This window comes from Canis lupus, chromosome 28, assembly GCF_003254725.2.
Source record: "Canis lupus dingo isolate Sandy chromosome 28, ASM325472v2, whole genome shotgun sequence".
Lineage (NCBI taxonomy): Eukaryota > Metazoa > Chordata > Mammalia > Carnivora > Canidae > Canis > Canis lupus.
The window spans coordinates 19,570,605-19,593,994 of record NC_064270.1 but is presented as its reverse complement, the minus strand read 5'-3'; the positions used below and the strand labels follow the sequence as shown (position 1 = coordinate 19,593,994).

At 35.8% G+C, this 23,390-nt stretch overlaps 1 long non-coding RNA gene across 1 annotated transcript; it reads left to right on the top strand.

Moving 5' to 3' along the window:
• The first annotated feature begins 827 nt into the window (after positions 1–827).
• Positions 828–16,633, top strand: LOC125753900 (uncharacterized). The gene is made up of 3 exons (XR_007406691.1): positions 828–2,740; positions 9,076–9,163; positions 15,131–16,633. It is a non-coding gene; the product is annotated as an uncharacterized LOC125753900 (long non-coding RNA).
• The last annotated feature ends 6,757 nt before the right edge of the window (positions 16,634–23,390 follow it).

Sequence of the window (23,390 nt, the reverse complement as noted above, 5' to 3'; positions counted from 1 at the left end):
TGGAAGTCATTATGTAGACGTAATTCAATGTAATGTGGTATTCTGGATTGAATTTTAAAGTATAAATAAAAGATATTAGTGAAGAAAGTTTTGAAATCCAAACAGTCTGCAGTTCAGTTAATAGTGTTGTGTCAATATTAGTTTGATATTTTGATATCAAGCTGTATTATGGTAACTGTTTTATGGTTATATAAGATGTTAACATTAGGGGAACTTGGGTGTCAAGTGGACAGGAATTTTCCATACTATGAAACTCTTCTGTAAAAGTAGAATGATTTAAAATAAAGCTTAAAAAAAAAAAAAACTAACTCTGAGAAAGATATCTTAGAACTGGTTAATCCTTCATATCATTCCTGGACTAAATCCTCCCTCTAAAGGAATTTCATTGAACAGAAATGATGGATATATATTTTTGAAAGTGTAGCACTACGTTTTTATGAAGTGAGTTGAAGGTTTCTTCTGATGTCTGAAATTCTGACTAAGGAACATACTGTGATTCCCATAACCTTGCTTGTCTTTCCTCTCTGCCAACCACATATATATGTGGGGAGTTCATAATGCATACGTGGATGTGTGTTCACACAAATGTTAGGAATGCTACAGAAACATGGGCATTTGGGCAGCCAGGGTGGCTCAGTGGTTTAGCGCAGTCTTCAGCCCTGGGCGTGATCCTGGAGACCCAGGATCGAGTCCCATGTCAGGCTCCCTACATGGAGCCTGCTTATCCCTCTGCCTGTGTCTCTGCCTCTCTTTCTGTGTGTCTCTCATGAATAAATAAATAAAATATTTAAAAAAAGAAAAAAAAGTAAACATGGGCATTCAAACTCCAGATTTTCATGCCGAAAAAAAAAAAAAAGAATATGTTTAGTGATTAACCAGCCAAATCTATTAGTTAATTAATTGAAAGTAATTGAGTTCATGTCTCTATAATTGTCAGAAATAAATCGGAGCATGAGATATGACCATTTAAACCAAACATGAATTCTAAGATGGAGCATTTACCTAGATTAATTGATAGTTCTTTGTGAGATAAGTAAAATTTAAAGCAAATATATCTTCACCTCAAGCATGCCTTCAGCAAATAAAGACCATTTTGGTATATAGAACCACCAGAGCCTGGCCTGCCCCCACGGAGCATATATTCTAGCTGGGTGTCATATTTCATGGAAATGAAATAAGGAAGAAATTTTTTAAATATGTGTATAAATTCAATTCAGACACTGAAAAGAACTATGAAGAAAATAAGACAAGATCATGTAAGGAAGAGTTACCAGTTAGGCTGACTGGTCAGAATATACCTCTCTGGGAAGGCTGCAGCTTTAAACTAGTGTCTCTTCACTTTGAATCCATCCTTCTACACTTTTCTTCATGATATTTGGGCCAGAACTCTGCAAACCATGCATTTACTTTTCCAGCTGCTCCCTATTAGGCTCTACCAGTAAGTGGCACTGAGAAGAATCTTAATGTCTCTGGAAGGAAAGAGATACACTCCTTTCTGTTACTTTCAGCATCATCTCAGCCAAAGTTTTTCACCATGATTGTGGGAGTTCATCCTAGAAATAACAGTTCATTACAACAATTTACTTTATTCTCCACACTCTCATGATGAGCCTCATCACATCCCAATAAGGAGCCAGCACCAGCTGTCTGGCAACCCAAAGACTTTAATGGATGCAGACTAAACAGGCCCAACAAAATTTTTCTCTCTCTAGCCAAAGGTCCATGGAAAGGACAGTCTAGCAATATAGAAAGCTTTTATACACTAACCATTGTATTTTCAGCCAAATGCCACTAAGGCTAGGCAAGGCTAAGTAGAGAGCTGAGACTTCCAGTTTCAACAGGCTCAGTTTCTCAAGGAAACTTCCTTTGATATAGTATACAGCAAATGTTCATTATTGGACAAATGTGTTATGCCATATTTATGTCAATTAAACCTTATCATTTAAGTATTTTTCCTTGTTTTCAGATATTATCTGTAATTCTGGTAAAGAAATATATATAAACCTGATGTATTTTTCAGTAATACATTATCCTGGTAAGTTAATAAAAATGGCATGGATGAACATACATGGAACATGGATGATTCCATATTCAGAATATTCAAAATGTAAATATAAAATTCAGAATATAAATTCTTTGAAGCAGTACCTATTTTATACCCTTTTAGGTGATTCAGGATTTCTTAGCTTTGGAACTACGTACATTTTGGGTCTGATAATTCTTGGTTGGGGGCTGCTCTGTGCGTTATTGTGTATGTTAAGCAGCATCCTTGCAATTGATGCCAGTAGCATGACAGCTGTTATGACCAAAAAGGTCTTCAGGCATTGCCAAATATCCCCTGAGGGAAAAAAACTGTCCCTCTGTTAAGAAATACTGTTGTAAACAAAACTCTAATATACTATTGTGGTCAGTATTTCAAACAGAAAATGGAGAGAGATTTGCATGAGTGTTCTTCAATCTCAAGCAATGGTATACGCAGAAATGGTTGTCAGGATAGCTATTGAAAGTAGAAATTGTATCTGTGTTCTGATAGAGTTCAGGACATATTCCCCAAAAGCATGACACCTCATATTTTAAGCTGAAGGAGTTTGAGAAGATGGCAGAAGCTTAAAGGTATCTCTGGCCATCCCCCTGCTCTTCTCCCCTGAAGCAGGTCATAAGACTTTCATGTGAGAAGTGCCCTCTTTACTCAGAGGAAAGAGCATCCTTATCTCCAAGATGGAGCAACATGAAGAAAGAGGTGAGCAGCAGGCTTTGTGAAGGCTTCCATCCTTTATTGCACTTAGCTCATAATCTTTGTCCTATCATATTTCTCCACAGCTGTCACTCTTCATCAAACCTAGTGCAACCATTCTTCAGATGTTCATTTCCTTATAAAGGCTCCCATGTCAATATAAAACTTAGATAAATGAGTACAGTTTTCTTGGTTAATCTGTTGTTAATCAGTTTGATCTTCAGACCCTTCCAGTGACCTTAGGAATGCTGAGGAAAACTTTTTTTTTAATATTTTATTTATTTATTCATGAGAGACAGAGAGAGAGAGAGAGAGAGAAAGAGAGAGAGGCAGAGACACAGCAGCAGAAGCAGGCTCCATGCAGGGAGCTTGATGTAGGACTCGATCCCAGCATTCCGGGATCATGCCCTGAGCCAAAAGCAGATGCTCAACCACTGAGCCACCCAGGCATCCCATGAGGAAAAATTTTTAACACCCCCCCCCACACACACAGATCTTTTCCAGTGTCTCTCCCGGGCCTAGCACATAGCCAAAACTAGAAATTGCTTTATGGATTAACCAAAAAGCAAATGAACAACAAAGACAATCTTTAGCTTGCCAATGGGACTTGACTGTGGTCAGTTGTCTTCAAATTCTTTACGAATATCTTTAATGGGAGAAATTAGACTTGTGTCTAATGGTAGGTGTTATCCCAGAATAGTGTGTACAATCTGAGGAAAATACAGTTCCAAATAAGGAAAAATGTTATCTCTGTTAACTCAATTTTCTCTCCCAATATATTCTTTCTTCTCTAGGGTAGGAGTCACATATTCCTTGATAACTGTTATGTTTCCCCTGTTGGAAGAATGATTGCTAAATAGGAGACAGAAAAAAAATATATATATATATACATTCCACAAGTGAAAAAGTTAAGAACTTATAAATATAAAAGTAGTGAGTTTCCCATCACTGGAGATTTTCACACTCCCCAAATGATCTCACATGGTAGATCTCATCACAAGGATGCAGGCATCAGGTAGGGGTTGAACTATATGATATGGAAGACTTTTGCCTAGTCTGACCATGATGTTTCAGAACACCATAAATTTATGCGTGTAATTTGCCAACTCTTTGCACAGGGCAGGGAAAATCTGCCCTATCAGCTGTGAAGCATTCCTCAAAAAATGAAATTCCTTGAACCACGTGAGATGAGAGAGGTAGATCTCTTATCTGGGGGCCATAAGATGAATCTTTCACAGTGGTTTAAAGACATTAAAAAGCCTTTTTTCTTTATTCTTCTTTCAGATTATCTCACCCTATTACATAAATTTCAGAATTTTCAGGTTTCCCAGACCTGTGGTAGGAGCCTGTCTTCCTAGAAGCTAACTGAATAAAATTTTCTTCTTATATGGTGGCTGATTATTGGGTTTCTGTCAGGGAATACACCATGGAAGCCAGGCCATAATCAATAAAACTTATGTTGTTAAATGTTCCTGAAGTGTTACTCCAAAGTGCCATACAAATGTTATATATTGTGATGTGTGAGCTTTCTCTTCCTTGTGGATGCATTAGCGGAGTAAACAGAGAACAATAATAGCAGTGTCTTTAGGGCCTTCTAGCTCCTGGAGCACCTTTTTCTGGGGACAAAACCACACTGGTTGAAATTCTTTTTCTGGTGGAAATACTCTGTTATTGAAATGCATTCCCAGAGCAGCATTGTCTGTTGCCACAGAATAGCATGTTAGTTTTAAAAATAGCACCTGCTGAGGTTTTCTTACTCTGCCTGGGAATGATTGTGTGCCATTTGGGCATTTGCCTGTTTATTTCATTTCTCATGCACATATTGCTCAATAGAAACATAATTTCCTGTTTTCATTTTTTTTCTTAATTTAGAAATATTATCAGCTTTGAGTGAATAGAAAATAACCATTAGTAATAATGAGTGAATAGAAATAACCATTAGTAATAAATACCAGTTACAGAATGCTAAAAATCTGCAAAGGAAACTGCAGTTGATTATAAAAATGATGACAGTATTTTATAGTACCTCTATTAAATAAAGATGGGGCCTGAGTCCCCAGCTCTTTCCTCTGTGCTCTGGCAGGGGGGACCTTGTGAACTTAAGTCCTGAGCCTAGACTTGAAGATGTCTTGCAGCTTCAGCTGTTGCTGCTCGTGGATTTCTGCATCCCCATGTGAAGAAACTGAGGCTTGAAGGCCCTCCACTGTTGCCACAGCTGACAACCTGCCAAATGCCAGACATGGGAATGACTGGCGCCCAGTTCCCCCACCTGCTAGCCAATCTGTTAGCTACAGCCAGGTGACTACAGGTTTACAGTGAACCCAGCTGAGATCAACCAGAGGAACTGCCCAACTGACTCATTATTGTGAGCTTAAAAAAATGCTGTTGTAAGCTACCAAATTTGAGTATGGTTAGTTACATAGCAAAAGATAACTGATACAGAAACTGCTTCATAGAAATGAGGACATACAGTAACAGATGTAGATCTTATGCCTATTTTTTACTCCTCTTCTAGAATATAAGCTTAATAAAAGCAGCAACCTCATTTTTCTTATTCATAGCTGTATGGCCAATAACTAGGACAGTGCAGGAGAAAGAGTTAATGAATTCAATTTACTGGCAAATACTTCGAGCATGACACTGTCTTAATTTTACAAGATTCTGTCCTCCCGTATACTCTAAGAAAACTGCTATCAAGGGGCAATCTCTATCCAAGTCAAACCAGAAGATTTCACTCCTGGGTGCAATTTGAATGTTCTTCTCATTCTGAGCTACAACCGTACAAAGAATGGTATCAGGCAGGCAGTCTCTCTTGCTCTTTCCCTTCACTCTCACTCCTTTTGCCTATAAAGTAGTTGGAAAATCGAACTCAAATAACAAAATACAAAAAAAAAAAAATAAAGTAGAACTTAACATACTTTATGCCATTCTCCAATAGTCCAATAGATAATCCACCATAGCAACTGGTTACAATGAGTTTTAAAACTAGGTTACTCTCAACAATAATATTTAAAGATGCTTATCTTTGGGGAAAAGAGATTTCTCTAAAATGAAAATATGATAGTATATAAGAGATATAGCTCTCAGTTATGTTTTAAATAACTGTGTTTATAAATTAGAATAATGCCATACCCACTCTAGGTGCTAAACTCCTCTTGAGTGGATTGTGGTTTGGGAGAAAAGAAGAGCTAGGTTTTAGATTTCCTTGATTAGGTATGGTAGATAGCAAAATATTGTCCTGACACATTCACAGAAGGCAACAGCAATCTTGTAAACTCTATAAACACAGAAAACCCTGACAAGTCTCAAGCTAAGATCAGATAACTAATGTCAATGTATACTCAGGGAAAATAAACCAAAACAAAACAAAAACAACCTATAGTATAAATCAATAGAAGGAAGAGTAAAATACAGAATATAATGCTGCACTAAATGGAAAATTATTAATTGCAGACCACAGTTCACTAATTCATATTGTAAATATGTTTATATAAAAGAAAATAAATAACATTAATGTCTTATTTAGTTTATAAAGACATGAGGAAATTACTTGAAGTGGCTGATTTGTTAACTTCTATCATTTTCCTACAGAAATAAATGAACTTTAAAATATTCCTGATATTTGCTAATATTCTAATTAATAAGCCCTACACCCATGCTGCACACCTCTGAATTTGAATCCTTAGATCAGAAGCCATTAGAAAGGAAGATTTAAAAATTAAAGATCTAAAAATTATTTTACTAATTATTTTACTACTTCAGCAAAGACATATATAGACAGGGTTAGGAAAAGATAATTGCTTTTTTTAGTCCTTTCATTTAGCACTTGTTTAATAACTGATGCCATTGAATTATAGTGAGGAGGGAAGAAGAGAGGTGAAGCAGCTAAGGAAGTAGAATAAAGAAGCCAATTAACCACCCTTCCCTCTGTTCTCTGTGTTGTCCAATATTGGAAACACTAGCTGGTATTTAAGTAGAGTCTTAAATATATTAATGGGCACTAAATAAACATAAAATTTGGGTTCTTCAGTTGCACTAGCCACATTTGAAGGGCACGGTACCCAGGTGTGGCTACTGCCTGCCATTTTAGACAATGCATATATGGAAAATCTTCAAAACTAAGAAAATTCTATTGGACAGCACTATTCTAAAATATGCTTTCTTCAGTTTCAAATGTCATTCAAATGAAAAACTATATACCATAACCAAGTATGGGCACAATTTTTATTTCATATGTTTATATCCATATTACTCATATTCATGAGCATTTCTCAAGTATCTTCTAACAAGGGGATGGTTTCATATGCACTTGAGAATACCGTGTATTTTACTGTTTAGGGTGAATTTTTCTATCGATGTCTGTTGTGTCTAGTTGATTTATAGTGTGATTCGGGTTTTCTATTTCCTTTTGGTCTTCTGCCTAGTTGTTCTTTGTATTATTAAAAGTTACTTGAATTTCTGCTTTTGCTCCAACGTGTAAAGAGCTTGGAAGTCACCACATCCATCCTACAATAAGGAAAAAAAAAGTGAACAAGCTCAAAATCAGCAACTGCTAAATACATCAGAGACTTCAAGTCTCAGAACAATCAAATGACCCAGAAACTGGAGAGACAGATAAATACAGAGAATTGAAGCATACTAGGAGTTGCAGCTGCTGGGGGCAGAAACTTCTAGGAAAAATTAAATGGTAATTGACAAATTTATGAAAGTTAAGCATGGACTAGATTGAGAGTTAGAGACTCCTGGAGTCTCAGTCTTGAGGACTTCCACACTTTTGTGGTTTACCTCCAGAAACCTAATGAGGTTCTCACAGTGAATATCAGAGACAAATTTCCTGTGTTTCCATCAGAAGTACAATAAAAATAATCATTTAAAAACATTCCCAGATTGTTCCTTCCCACCTTCCCTATACGGGACACAATTTCACCAAAGCCTAAGATGTGGGAAGGAAAAATCCTCAATTCCACACCCTTCATACACTTCATATATTTTACTATATTCTATATTCTTGTTATGTATGGCCACTGAAATCTCTGCTCAGTAATATTAACAGCTAATAACTGAACAAAGATTTTATTAAAGTCCTTGAACCAGAAAATCTCCCACCGTTTGCTGCTGGCCTCCCTGCAGGTGTTGAGACACACCCTCAACATTCCAGAAGTTTAAATCTCTGCATTAGTCTTCATCTATTTCTTATATATCAAACCAGAGGTGAAAGATTGGAGCTTTCTTAGATTTTTTTTCCAGTGGATAAGCTAAACTTTATATGTTTCTGGCCTTCTAGATCCCTAGGAATATATTAAAGTTTTTAAAAAGTCAGTAGACATTTATTTCTCCAGATTTTCATTTTAAGTTTATTATCCAGCTTCTTGTTCGGCCCAATTTATTCACCATTTCAGGTAGCCACAATGTTAAACAGTTGCTGCTGGTTGTTTTCAACAAACATATTAGGGATAAGCTTTCCTCCATGAGAAAGTTCTGGGAACAAGACTAGTCCTATGAATGGAAATTTTTCAGTGTGTCCCCAAAGAAGTCAATTTGTGGCAACTCCCTAGGGATGGCAATTTTGCACTGCACTGCCAAACCTATTCTATCTCCTCAGGTGATTGTTAGACTGCTGATTTTCTTAGCCTCCATGGTTTCTGAAGCTACTAGTTTTCAAGTTTACATTGGACCTGTAGAGAGGAGTATAGGAGTTGACCAAGTTACAATACTACAAATTGCATTGTTTTTTTCTGAGAGTTATCCATTTTTTTAAAAGATTTTATTTGAGAGAGAGCATGAGCAGGGAGAGGGAGAAGCATACTCCTCCCTGTGCAGGAAGCATAGCTCAATCTCAGGACCCTGAGATCATGACCTAAACCAAAAGCAAATGCCTAACTGACTGAGTCACCCAGTTGCTCCACCATTTTTCTTAAATAAGGGCTCCTCAGATTGTTGTAATACTGGTTAATTTCTGGAGCTCTGAAAATTTGATTTGACAAAGTTTGCAAGGGTTCTGATTGGTATTATGGAAGATCATTTTTTGGCAATCCTTACTCCATTATTCTGAATGTTTCTCATATTAATAGATTTTAATTTAAAATATTTATAATTAAATAACTATATATGAAAGGTATTCAAAGTTAAGTAGTTGTGACTCATACCACAATTTTTCATCTGTTCCTGTACAATGGAGCTTTCCAAGTAAGGATTAACACAAGGAAATACTCCCAAAATTGCTTGACTAAAAGTGACTTTCATTTGGAAGGTTTGTTTGCTTATTTGTGTGTTTATGGGATAACTACCTTTTAAATGACTGGTGAATGCTGGCATAATCAGATCTTGTTTGTTCTCACTAGGTACTTATAGTTGAATTAGCAAGCAGTCACCAAATATCAACACAGGAATTTCACCTTCTCAATACACCATAGATCTTCTGTGTGCCAGGTAAAATTTTCCTACCCAGGTAAAAGTTTCAAAAGAATGGGTTTATAATAAAGGAGGGCCCAAATGCTTTCCCAATTCAACCCTTACAAGTTTAGTAGTTTATTAAAAATCAAATCTCATGGTAATAAGACAGCTCTCTCTAATTGCTTTAATTGAAAGGACAATTAAATCACTAAAAATCATTTTAGTGGGCTAATTTCAATGAGTTTCAAAAGCTTTCAAAGGGATTTTCAATCTCATAAAAGAGACGGAGACAGTGAGCATTCAAAAGAGTTCTCTGTGTTGCCAAAAAGTAATTAGAACATGCTAGTTATTTATCCTCTGATTTAACTAATATTTATTGAACACTTAATATGTGAAAAAAATGTGCTACTAGGGCCAGCTAAATAATTTAAGGAGTTAAAAATAAAAATGGAGCTCATTTGTTCAAAACTACCAAGAATTTAAAGTAAGAAGCAAAAAAATAAATAAATAAATAAATAAAGTAAGAAGCAGTACAGCTTAAAAACCAAGTGCAGAACCTTCTAAGAATGGAGCCCTTTGTGATGGCATAGATTGTATACTCAAAATCTGGCCCTCTATGCTAGGCACACTCCATGCTAATATCATATTTAAGAAAGTAAACTTTTTATTCTGTTTTATGAGACTTTTAGCCTTCAGCAAATTAAATGTTTGCTCAAGTTACAGAGCTTGCAAATAGTGGATTTTGGAATGGTAACCATGAGCTTCTGATTTCAGCCAGTCCTTTCCAGCCTGCCAAATCACACCATCAGCAAATTCAACTTATTTTAAATGATAGATAGAAGAAAGGGCATCAGAGAAATACATGGAAAATAATGTGTTTAAAAGTAGGAAAATAGGGACACCTGGGTGGCTCAGTGGTTGAACGTCTGCCCTTGGCTCAGGGCATGATCCTGGAGACCTGGGATTGAGTCCCGCATTGGGCTCCCTGCATGGAGCCTGCTTCTCCTCTCTGCCTGTGTCTCTGCCTTTCTCTCTGTGTCTCTCATGAATAAATAAATAAAATCTTTAAAAAAAATAAAATAAAATAAAAGTAGGAAAATAAATTACTAAAATATTTTCTAAAACATAATGTGATGGAAAATCATAAAACTTGTTAATAATATGGTAACCATTAATAAAAGTACCTGTTAAAAGATAGGCAATAAGCAAAGTATTCTCACAAGTTATTGTGTCATTTAGTCCACATAGTGACGTTATGATCAATGTACTAAGATTATTATCCTTGATTCACAAATGAGTTCACTGAGGTTTATAAAGAATAAATTAAATGTGTAAGAACACAGAGCTTGGGATTTAAATTTGAGCAGAGTAATCACTACATGGTATTCCCCTTAGTTGAAGTCAGGAGATCTGCCTTCTAGTTCCGGCTCTTTCAGAGGCTCAGGTTGTAAACTCCAGACAAATCACTGATCCTTACTTGGTGTTAGTCTTCTCACATCAGATTAAATAGATGCTTAGATCCTTTGTACCTCTAAAATGCACTGCTTCTATAAAAGTGAAGGTAATGTATGGGAAACAATATCCTATTTTTTCCAAAAGCGTGTTTTTCCAGGTTTTCAGTGGAACCCAGTGATTTTTTAACCCAGTTGAAATGAAAACCACTTTTCACAGCATGTACAGATGCATCAATTGCTCTTATGTCTGAGGTCTACTGTTTACTATCAGCATAGATTTTCATTTTGTGAATATTTTCCCTATAGGTTAATTCCTTGGAATATTAATAGATATTACTTGTGAAAAGGTTTTTCACATTAACAGTTTCCAGGTTCTCTCTAAATTAACTAAAAGTGCATATAGCAGAACTCCTTGCTGCATTTAAAGTGTTTGTGCTGAATGTGGCTCTTCAAGAAGGAATGTAATATGTACACTAATTCCTAAGTTATTTCATCCAGGAAACCTATTTTAAAAAAGTTTCTTGGGGGGCAGTCTTATTCAGAATTCATAGTTCTGTTGGCAACATTCAGCTTGCTTTATCAAAAAGTACCAATTGGCAGTGCATACATTCCAGCAACCCTCCTCAGATGGCCACATACATCTGTCAGGAAAAGTTGCCCATCCAAGGAAAGGTGTGCTTATGTTAATGGCAGGTCCTGTTTATTTTCTCATATTCCCTCCTCTCCTAAAGAGTTAGTAGGTTGTTAACACTAAACTTCTCAGTAATAGGCAAGAGTTCTACAGTAATGATAACCTAAGTATGGGAAACAGTGAGTCACTAAGATTTAGTGTCATGGTTTATCGATCACAAAGTATTTACATCAGTCCTTAAATCCCATAAAGAAGAGGAAAAGTGATGGAAAGCCAAATGTCTGTGTTGCCAAAGATTTAATAGAATCTGACTTATAGAGTACTATTTCCATCCCTGATATAGGTTAATATCTACTGAATACCTACTATATGTCAGGCAACATGCCAACTAGGCACATTTATGGGTGGTATCTTTAGTCCTCCTGACACTTCTACAAAGATAGGTCTTTTTGTCCCCCTTTCAGTAAGCATCTATCACTCAAATGAAAGTTTTCCTGACCAAAATGGCTGGTACATAGAGAAAGTAATATGGAAACACAGGGCTTCTGAATCCAAACTCCTCTATTTTCTTCATCAGCCACAGCTGTGACCAATACAACTGATTGTTCTTGGTGAGAGGATAAAGAACTTTAGAGTCTTCCAAAGAATAAGAGCTGAAATAGACAATCCTGATTTTTAAAAAAGGAGTACAGTAAGAGGAAAATAGCAGTCATTGGTCCAGATCGATTCCAAAATCTAGCTGGAAACATGGTCTATTCGTTGATTAAGGTTCAATTCTACCATCTGAGAATGCTTCTCTGCAGCTATTGAATCTACCTTCTTGCCCCTAGTTCATTTCTGCGAATCATTCTTTAACTTTTTTCTTAATTGAAATTATTTTAAAATCTTCATGAGATTCTTCTGAATGTTTTGGAATTCAGTTCATTAGAAGAAATCATACCTGCAAATCTCTTCAAAGCAGGTTCCTCTCTGGGTGGGCTGAGAGCCTGAATGGTAGAGAAAAGTCTCCTAAGATTCTTAAAAGCTTCTTTATCTTGTAAAGAGGGTCTATGAAGCATAGCTTTAAGTTCTCTTGAAGTCTTAAAAAGGGGCCTAGGTTTTAAACTTTTTAAATGTTATTTATCCTGATGCCATGTCTTACTTTGAGAGGTATTTGCTTTCTAGATAGATTGGTAATGAAAATAGTTTTATTTTTGAATCCAGAAAGAACTGAGCTTATTTATATTTCATATAATTTTGCCTAAAGTCTGAATAGTTCTTTGTTTAAAACCTCTCTAGATAGATAGATGAAAGATAGATAGATGATAGATAGATAGATAGATAGATATCCATATTTTATCATCTGTCACTGAAAGAGAACAGATAGCACTTTCAATGATATATGTAGGTATCATCTTAGCCAAATCACAAGTTCATCCTAGTTTATATTTTCCATTTTACCCCAGGGGACGATGTTGTCAAACTTTCTGCCACCACATTACAAGTTTTGCTTTTTATCAAGTCTTCATTACTAGTCAGCCTGAGACTCTTTCAGCGTGCTTGCTGCCCAGTCCTATTTCAATGTTAGACTTTGTAAGGTTTTGTTATAGAAGCACCCCACTTCCACTTACCAAATTCTATTCCAACAAGTGATTGCTGAGTAACAAACTACTCTAAAACCTAGTGGCTTAAATTATAAATATTGTGAGGCTGGACTGTGAGCAAGGATTGGCTGTGTCATCCTTTTGTTCACATAGCACTAATGTAGGTCAATGAATTATATTCGTATGTAGAATGAGTTGGTCTGCAGGGTCCAACATGGATTCTTATTTCTTGTACCTGGATGTGGATAGCTGGAATTCTGGGCTCAAGTGATAGTCTCAAGCTAAACATTTACATTTTGCTTTTCAAGCATGGATTTTCAGGTTTGTTTTTCTTACTTGTGAGCTTAGCACTTTCAATGAGTTTTTCAAGAAGCCCAAACAGAAGCTACAGGACTTGTAATAACCTAGCATCAGATGCCTAGAACATCTCTTCATCATATATGCTTGGTAAAGCAAGTCACTAATACCACATTGGATCCAACAAGATAGAATTAGATTCTACTTCGCTATAGGAAAAGAAGCAAATGATTTTTCAGCCTCTTTAATCATAAAAAGAGTTCTCTTCTAGATTGCTTTTCATGAAAATGTGAAGTGCAGACTCACACTGGATAAAAATGTCAATTACAGAGAATATTTTTAAAAGATTTTATTTATTTATTCATGAGAGACACAGAGAGAGAGAGAGAGAGAGAGAGAGAGGCAGAGACACAGGCAGAGGGAGAAGCAGGCTCCATGCAGGTGGCCTGACGTGGGACTCGATCCCATGTCTCCAGGATCATGCCCAGTTGAAAGCAGTGCTAAACCGCTGGGCCATTGGGGCTGCCCAACAGAGAATTTTTTTTATTCTCCAATGTTATACATGTGTTCAATAATCAGTTGGATCCATATGTTATAAGTGACTGAATGTCTGACTAAAATCAGATTTTCAGCACAAAAATTTTAAAAGAATCATGATAAAAAGAAGACATTTTGTGACCCAAATAAGGGAAGAAACTAGTCACCTGATTTTGAGTGAGGATTAAACTAGGGGATCAAAAGGTGTGATCAGATCTCAGTATGTCCATTTTCTGACTCTATGTTTTTTCTATCTTTTTGCAATTGCAAAATTTCTGTAAAAAACTTAGGTCTGTCTATATACCCCATGTTCAAATTCAGTGACAAAGATAACAATTTTTTCAGTACTTAAAGAAGTCTCAGGATTAATTCTGATTGGATCTGAATTCTGATTGGATCTGAACCAGCAGTATGGACAGGAAAATAGAATAATGAACCTAGATCACATGCTTGTGATCACATACACACCTGGAGTAATCACATGCCCTTTATCACATACACTCCACATGTACTTGTGATCACATACACTCCATATAGCAAGGATTTATGAAGCTATCTGAATTTAAAAAAGCATTTAAGTAGGACAGGTATTTCTACAGAAAACAACTGTGGTATTTTTATTAAGAAAATAATGACCTGATGTTAAGAGGCAGATATAACTTTCCATCACACCTATGCTGTTTCTTCATATGAAGGACTGTCCCTTACCATCTCAACCTGTTGAATCCTAACCAGCCTTTAAGTGATGTCTAAAATGCTAGTGCTTCTATGAAATCTATCTTGACTCATTGACCTCTTTTAAACCTGAACTAGATATCCTCCTAATTTAGGTTTAATTGAGTTTTATATTTCTTGTGTGGCTTTATATAATGAGCCTGTCTTATAGCTGTTCTTGCACTTCTCTTAAATTCTCCACAAACACATGTAATTCTTTTCTTTTTAAAGATGTATTCATTTATTTATAGAGAGAAAGAGAGCACAGGTGGGAGGGGCAGGACAGGGAGAGGGAATCCCAAGCAGACTCCACACTCAGCACGGAACCCCACATGAGGCTTAATCCCATGACACTGAGATCATGGCCTTAGCCAAAACCAAGAGTCAGAGGCTTAACCAACTGAGCCAACCCAGGTGCCCCATAAGCACATGTAATTCCTAAGAGTACAAACTCTGATGCCTTTGCAGATCTATGTTAGTAATCTATCCTTAACAGATACATTAGATAAAGATCTGTTGAATTAGATGAGTTCAGTGACTCCAGAATTATCAGATATAAGTTATGCTTCCATTATATATATTTTAATTTTATATAAGCCTTTTGTATTTGTACAACTAGTCAGTGATGTAGTATAATAACCATTCTATTTTCCTACCCAAGGATCAGTGCTAGATGTTAACTTCTTCACATGTGATTTAGAGGGGAAATATTGGTTAGTTTAAGCCAAATTAGCCTTTTTTTTTTTCTTTACTCACTTTCCTTTTTTTCCTTTTCTCCTGTGATTAGTTTAAGGAGATCCATGTGACTGATGAACAATCCTCTGGATGGCTCTCTGAGTAAAATGTCTTTCTCTTAAAAAGAAACACAAGAGAAGAGATTGTAGTATTTCTTTGGTTAGATCTTTTCATACCTGTATGATATATGAACCTCTAACAGATAGTTTGTGAACATTAAAGAAGCTCATCTGATGGATAAGGGGAACACAGTGAGGCTGGTGAGCAGAGACAGAGCACAGTTGCGAGGAGGCTGTTAAGCTTCTGTCTTAATAATCCTTGCACTGCCAAACTCTTCACATGATAAATCTGTTCATTGTTTAAGCTAGTGGTGTTGAGTTTTCCATTATTTGTAGCCAAAAGCATCTTCATTAATGACAACACTCAGGAATGGAATGTAGGTTTATTGATTCTCGGCTCAAGGCTTTGTCCAAGAGATCTTTACACTTAGTGAGAAAGAAGAACTTTGCCTGGAGCATGGAAGCCATGTGATTTGTGAGCCTGGCCTGCCTTGATGGGGAACACTGATCACTTGGATAGCTACTTCATAGATTTAATGCTTAGGAAAGGATATACTGGAGTCTTTAGATATTCTTGGGACAATAGAACAACATTCAGGAACATAGATTCTATCCTTTGGTATTTTTCATTCTTACCATATGCCTGAGAACTGACCTGCCCAGACTCTTAATGTATGTCATGACAGATTTTTCTGTTTCTAATCTCAACAGTGCTGCATAGGAGGTAAATGACAGGCTCTCAGGCACTTGATATACGCAATGTGATTGGCTGCCTGTGTAACTCCAGAGAAAACAAATCCCAAGAATCACAGAGGGAGAAGGAGAAGTGCAAGATAGAAAGAAAAATTTGGCCAATTCCATTTTTGTGGTAGAAACATCATCCTAATTTTTATTTTGAAATACTGGCAGGGCTAGTTTCAGAAATTGGCAGCAAATTATACTCAGAGTTCTATGTTTCCATATGGGTGAACGAGGAGTATCTCTTATAAATTATAAATCATAAGACAGAATCTGTTCTATGTCATTCTTCCTAAATTGCCATCTTAATATAGTGATTATTTTGTGTGGGCATGCCCTGAACAGATATTTATATCAGAAAGCAGAAAAGGGACTGGGCAGCAACATGTGGTTGGACACTACTAATGCTTCTTTAGGCAAGTTTAGGCCCCTTAGAGCTGAGGTTTGTTTCATAAACATAGTGTATAATCAATCATCACATTTTCTAGGGATTTATGGTACCATCACAACAAATAAAATGAAAAATAAAATCCTAGTCAGTGTTTTCTCATTTGTCATGATTTATTTTTCCTGTTGTATTAAATTACCATTGTAGAATCCACTCTGACCTCTAAGTGATGGGCCCATGAAACTGAATTATAATTTAACTTCCACAGTTTAAAATGTGTTTTATTTCCAGGGGAAAAAACATAGCTCTGAAATTGTTATTTTCTTTTTTCCTATGAACTTATTAAGACCTCCTCAATTGGTATGATTAAATGGACTCTTCTTATAGTTTGTGTTGTGTTTATAATGAACTGATTCATTAAATATTTATTAAACATTTATAATGTGCTAATCATCATATTGGATGGTGCATTCATTTCCTATCACTACTGTAGCAAATCACCACAAACTTAGTGGCCTAAAACAACACAAATGTATTTTCTTTGCATTCTGGAGGTCAGAATTGGAAATGAATCTTATGGAGCTAAAATCAAGGTGTCAGTAGGGCTGGTTCCCACTGGAGGCTTCTATCTTTGTCTTACCTCTTCCATTTTCAGAGGCTGCTGGCATTTCTGGGCTCATTACTGTGTTACTCTGCCTTATGTTCTGTCATCTGTCTCCTGTGTCTCACTCTGATCTCCCTCTGCCTCCCATTTCTAAGGATCCTTGTGATTATATCATACCCACCTGAATAATCCAGTATATCTTCCCATCTCAAGATCTTTAACTTAATTACATCTGCAAAACCATTTTTCCATATGGTAAGATTCATAGATTTGTGGAATTAAGAAATAAATCTGTATGTATGGTGGGGAGGTAATGGTGTTGGTGAGGATACTATTTAGCCAGAAATGAACAGAAAGAAAGAGATAGCTTGCCTCTTAAGAATATATGGTCTAGCAAGGGAAATGAATATATTTAATTACAATGCTTTGTAAAAAGAGAAACCCTGGGGAAATGGGAGGTCAAAAGAAAGAATGCTCGGATCTGTCCGAGGGTACAGGAAAGTTTTCCTAAAGGAGATAGTTGAGCTGGAATTTGAAGGATGGAGATATTTAAAGTTTAATCGATGAGAATGGACATTTTTCAAGTACTTGGTAAGAGGCAGGATACTTTAATAAGTGCTTTATGAATTCCTTTATTATATATGTCTCATAAGGTAGGAACTACTATTATTCCATTACAAAAAATGGCTAAATGGAGAGATAGAGACAAGTGAAGCAGCTTGCCCCAAAGCACACATATCCTGAGTGAAAAAGCTCTTCTGCAGGATACCCTGGGCTGAGGTAAGAGCAACTGTTAAGGTAGAGACATAGTGGTAAACGGAAATTGACTTTACTTGCTTCCCCTACGCCCACCACAATAGTCCCTGTCACAGACAGAAATCTCAAGACTTTGACTAGGCAGAGGATTTGGCTTGTGCAACAACAGGAAATGCCGAGACTAGAGACATGGAAAAAATAATTTACTCTCAAAATCTTAAAAATAGCTTTGCCTTGGTTTATCTAGTTTTTAAAAAGAGTAACTTTTAGAAGGTAGCCATCTCGCATAACTTTGTATAGCAGTGTGGCTTTAGTTAACAATACTGTGTTGTATACCTGAATGTCCTAAGAGTGTAATTCTTCAGTGTCCTCATCACAAAAAAAAAAGAAAGAAAAAATAGTAACTATATAAGGTGACAGATATCTTGATTAGCTTGATTGTGGTGGGATTATTTCATGATGTCTGTGTATATGTGATACACCACATCAAGTTATATACCCTAAGTTATATCATTTTATTTGTCAATTATACTTCAATAAAACTAGAAAAAAAGATTGGGGTAGAAGAATTACTGTCACTGATCCGTAGAGCTTCTAGCATGGGTCTACAGCATCCTCATTTTAGAGGGACATCCCATATCACTCCTCCCACTAGACTCTGAGAGAGCAATCAGAAAGAAACTGAACCAAATACACTGGCTACACTCACATAGCTAATGGATTTGACCTTTGAACAATACAAGATTGATCTGCATGGGTCCACTTTTATTCAGATTTTTTTCTGATACAGTACAGTATTATAAATGTATTTTGTCTTGTGATTTCCTTAATAACACTTTTTCTAGCTGGCTTTTTTTGTAAGAATACAGTATATTATACAAATAATGCAAAATATATATTGACTCTTTATTTTATTAATAAAGCTTCCAGTTGATAGTAGATTATTAGTAGTTAAGTTTGGGGGAGTCAAAAGTTATGTGCAGAAATTTGACTGAGTGAGGGTTGATACCCCTAACTCCCATGTTGTTTAAAGAGTAAACTGTATACATATCAATGGAGAATTGGCAGCATAACTTGTATCTATGCAACATTAAAATGATTATATGAATCTACATCTATAAATATGGAAAATGTACCATCTTGTTAATTGAGAAAAATAAGCTATGAAACAATCTCACAGCATCTCAATTTACTTTTTTAAAAATTGCACAGATAAACACTGCCAGAATAAATAAGATGTTAGAGGTAGTAACAAGTAAGCAAAGTAAATATTTGCTTATTTAGGGTGTAGATGAATTCTATTTCTTTTCTTTTTGGTTTTCTATGTGTTATATCCCTTCATTTTTTAATGGTGAACATAGATTTCATTTGTAATTTAAAAAAAAAGAAAATGATGCCAATAAATACCTTTGAAAAAGAGTTTCCCATTTTTATTCCCCTCCATCTCACCCCAAATGCTACAAATATTTTATAGGATTATCTCAGGGTATCCCTGGAGGCCCAAGGAAATAAGCAAAGGTTCCAGAATAAAGAAGTATGAACATGAAAATATTTGCGAAAGCAAAGAAATTTCTTCTTCTTTTCCCAGCACTGATGTGTAGTTTCTTAATGGCATAATTATAACATCGAAGTAGGAAAAAATTGTACAATTATATTTAATTAGTTCCAGTGGCTGTTGGCTATTTTAACCCTAACCTATGAATATTACTAGTGAGCAGATTGAGTCTTGCCATTGTAACCTACATTAAATAGGTTTTTTGTTCATTTGCTTATTTTATTTTTATTCCTTGTTTGTTTGTTTTCTTTTTCCTTGGCAAGCACTACCAGGGTAATAGATTAGATTAGTGTTAAGTCTATTATATGATACATTATTTTAGCAGTGCCTATAAGACAGTAATAAAGAGAAAATTCAATAGTATTGGCATGATAAAGTGAAAACTATTAATAAGGAGAAAGAGTTCATCATAGTCATTAGATTTGAGTGTTGGAAAGAAGCACGGTATGTTAAGGGTTGGCAAAATTGCATTACAAAGTCATTTAATTTCTATATAGATTTTCTTTTTTTTTAGTAAGTAATTAGTATAAATAATTTGGACTGGTTTTAAAAACCATGGATACTGACAAAAATAAAGAAGTACATGATGGGAAGCAGATGGATCATTTAATTTATTTCTCAATTACAGTTGACACATTGGGCACAGAAATCTGCAAGTCATCTATTTCTTTATGGTCCATTTTGCAGCTGTGTTTATTGTCATAATACATAAATACATTATCTCATTAATGGAACACTGAATAATTTTTATACCAAAAAAAAAAACACATTCACATACAATGCTTATGTTCCAAAGAGAACAAAAAGGGGAGAATATTTACCCAACCAAATGCAGCAGAGCAGTAGAGCTCATGTGGAGCTCATGAACTTTAGAAAAGAAGACATGATGACAGCAGAGTGTAACCTGTTACCTTTTAGATATCATTTATTAGTCAATGGGACACTTTTATTCTTAGATAGTCACATTACCTAATGAAGCCACACTTGGGAATCTGTGTGCGGTTCCTAGGTATTGCGTATTGTATCTGAGATGTGGATGGATAATAAACTTCATTAGAGTTCATTTTAGGATCTCCAACTTGAAATGCCAGAACAAGTGAAGGAAATACCAGAGCCTACCTCTGGTGCTGTATTTAATGTTGTAAAAGCAGCACACATTGGAATGGGAGCAGATAGATCCTTTATTCTCAAGTGAACAGATGGACTGTTACATTCCAACAGCTTCCCCACTAGAGTAGTGCAGTTGGTGATGGAGTTGTGGGTGGGGCAGTTGCTAATGACTAGGTATAGCAATCAAGAAGCTTATAAGTAATAAAATAAATAAATAAATAAATAAATAAATAAATAAATAAATAAATAAAAACAATAAGCTTGTAAGTATTGAACACCTACTCTTTCTTCACTTTGGATTAGGAATTCACCAGTTTGAGTATTCAATGTTGACAAGGCTTATATAAATGGACGTGCTGTCAGGAACATACTTCCTTGCTTTGTTTGAACCTATAACCCCTAAATTGACCCCATTTATTAGTTCCCTTAACTATTTTAAATTTATCTAACCATGTGAGCCACTTTTATTCAATGGCTATGTCCATTAAAAATCTTTGCAAACCAAATGTTAGAAGTTAGATGTACTGTACAGATCCACACAAATCTGTATTCAAATCTCAGTTTTGCACAATTATGTTTATGATCTTATTGATCTAATATCCCTGAGCCTCAGTTTCTTAATATGAAAACTAGGGTGACAAAACAGCAAGTATTTACGAGGATGTGGAGCAAAAGGAACCCTCGTATACTGTTGGTGGGAATGCAAACTGGTGCAGCCAGTGTGGAAAACAGCCTAGATGGTCCTCAAAAAGTTAAAAATAAAACTATCATATGAACCAGCAATTCCACTACTGGGTATTTATCCAAAAAGTATGAAAACACTATTTCAAAAAGATATGCTTATTGTATATGTTTATTACAGCATTGTGTACAAAAGCCAAATTATGGAAGCAGCCCAAGTCAAATGTCCATTGATAGATAAATTGATAAAGAAGATATGGTATATCTATAGAATAGAATATTACTCAACCATGAAAACAATGAAATCTTGTCATTTACAACAACATGGATGGATCTAGAGTGTATAATTCTAAGTGAAATAAGTCAGTCAAAGAAAGACATATAGCATCTGATCTCACTCATATGTTGCATTTAACAAAAAAAAAACAAGGGCAACTGGGTGGCTCAGTAGTTGAGTGTCTGCCTTTGGCTCAGTTCATGGTCTTGGGGGCCAGGGATCAAGTCCCACATCAGGGTTGCCACAGGGAGCCTGCTTCTCTCTCTGCCTATATCTCTACCTCTCTCTGTGTGTCTCTCATTAATAAATAATCTTTAAAAAAAGAAAGAAAAAGAACAAAACAAATGAACAAAGAAAAAAACAGACAAAATAAGGAACAGACTCTTAGCTATAGAGAAGGAATTCATGGTTACAAGAGAGGAGTTGGGTGGGGAGATTGATAAAATAGATTAAGGGTATTAAGATTACACTTTTCATGATGAGAATCGAGTAATACATAGAATTGCTGAATCAGTATGTACACTTGAAACTAATATAATATTGTATGTTAACTATACTGGAATTAGAATTTTTAAAAAATCCTTATGCTGGGACACAGCATAAGGTTTAAAACTCAGGCTTTGTATCCCAGAAAATAAAACACATATGGGTGACAAAAGTACCTATTTCATTGGATTGTGACATTATCTGAGATAATTTCCATGAATGCTTAGAAAAATGCCTGGCATGGAGTAGGTGCTAAAATTGTTGTTTCATATTATAAGATATTTGGCTACATTCACATGTTCATATTACATATTGTTATAATCTTTAACATATAATAAGACATAAATATTCCTGATAAAGAAGAGAAATGTATTATATTTATGTATCACCTTTCTCAGGGTATAAGCTTAGAGATTAGGGTTGGATATTTTCTTAAAGTAGACTATTTTTGTACCAGTTTAGGATATAGAAAAATGACTTATGTTCCAAAAATGCATGCTAACCCAATAAGATATAGTTTCAAATTCGTTGCACCTCTATATCACACTGACATAGAGTGCTCTACAAACACTCAAGGTTCGGAAGGATTCTAGTGGCTGGGCTAATGTTAAGACTTTGGTCTGATTATATGTTCTCATTCATTTGGGGAATATAAATAATAGTGAAAGGGAAAATAAGGGAAGGGAGAAGAAATGTGTGGGAAATATCAGAAAGGGAGACAGAACGTAAAGACTGCTAACTCTGGGAAACGAACTAGGGGTGGTAGAAGGGGAGGAGGGCGGGGGGTGGGAGTGAATGGGTGACGGGCACTGGGTGTTATTCTGTATGTTAGTAAATTGAACACCAATAAAAAAAAAAAGACTTTGGTCTGATGATAGAGTTAATATCATCCAAGAGATAAAAGTTAATCCAGAAAAAGTGGTTTGGATGCCAGCATATTAGAATATCTGGTACCTTACTGATTATAATTTCTAAAACTTACAGACTATGGTGAATGGAGAGATCCTTACTGATAGAACTATCACATGCACACACACACACACACACACACACACACACATACACACATCCAGGGTTTCGGAGTCTCTGCATTGTTGAAGATCTGGTGATGCATGACTGTTGTGTTCTTATCCCAGGATACTCTCTGATGGCGAGTCTAGGGCAAAGTAAAAGGCTGGCTACACAAAAGAAAGGAGAAGTTGGTAGGGAAGGGTCTGGATTCCAGGTTGTAAGGTGCTAAAAAGGGCTTCAGGAAGACAATGTCTAATGAAAACTATCAAATTGATTACTATATAACTTGTCACATGATTGATGATTTCTTCATGACTTCTAAGTTTTCAGAGATGTAAAATAAGTGTTGGTAGGATTGATGGGGAATGCATTGGAAGATTGAGTTTAAAATCTGGATCAGTGTCCAGGAATCAAACAAAGATACCAGCCCCAAGAAGCAGGAGAGGTCAAGGAAACTGAAGCCCACATGAAATTCACAGAAATCTTTTGGGGATGTGGGGACCCCCCATAGGCCATGGAATTGTGTATGTACTACATTTAAAGCAATTTTGCCTAGATCTTTAGGGCCAGAGGCTCCAACAACCATCTGATTTACAATTATTATAATTGTCATATTTAGTATTGTTAGCATGTCCCCTACATATGTT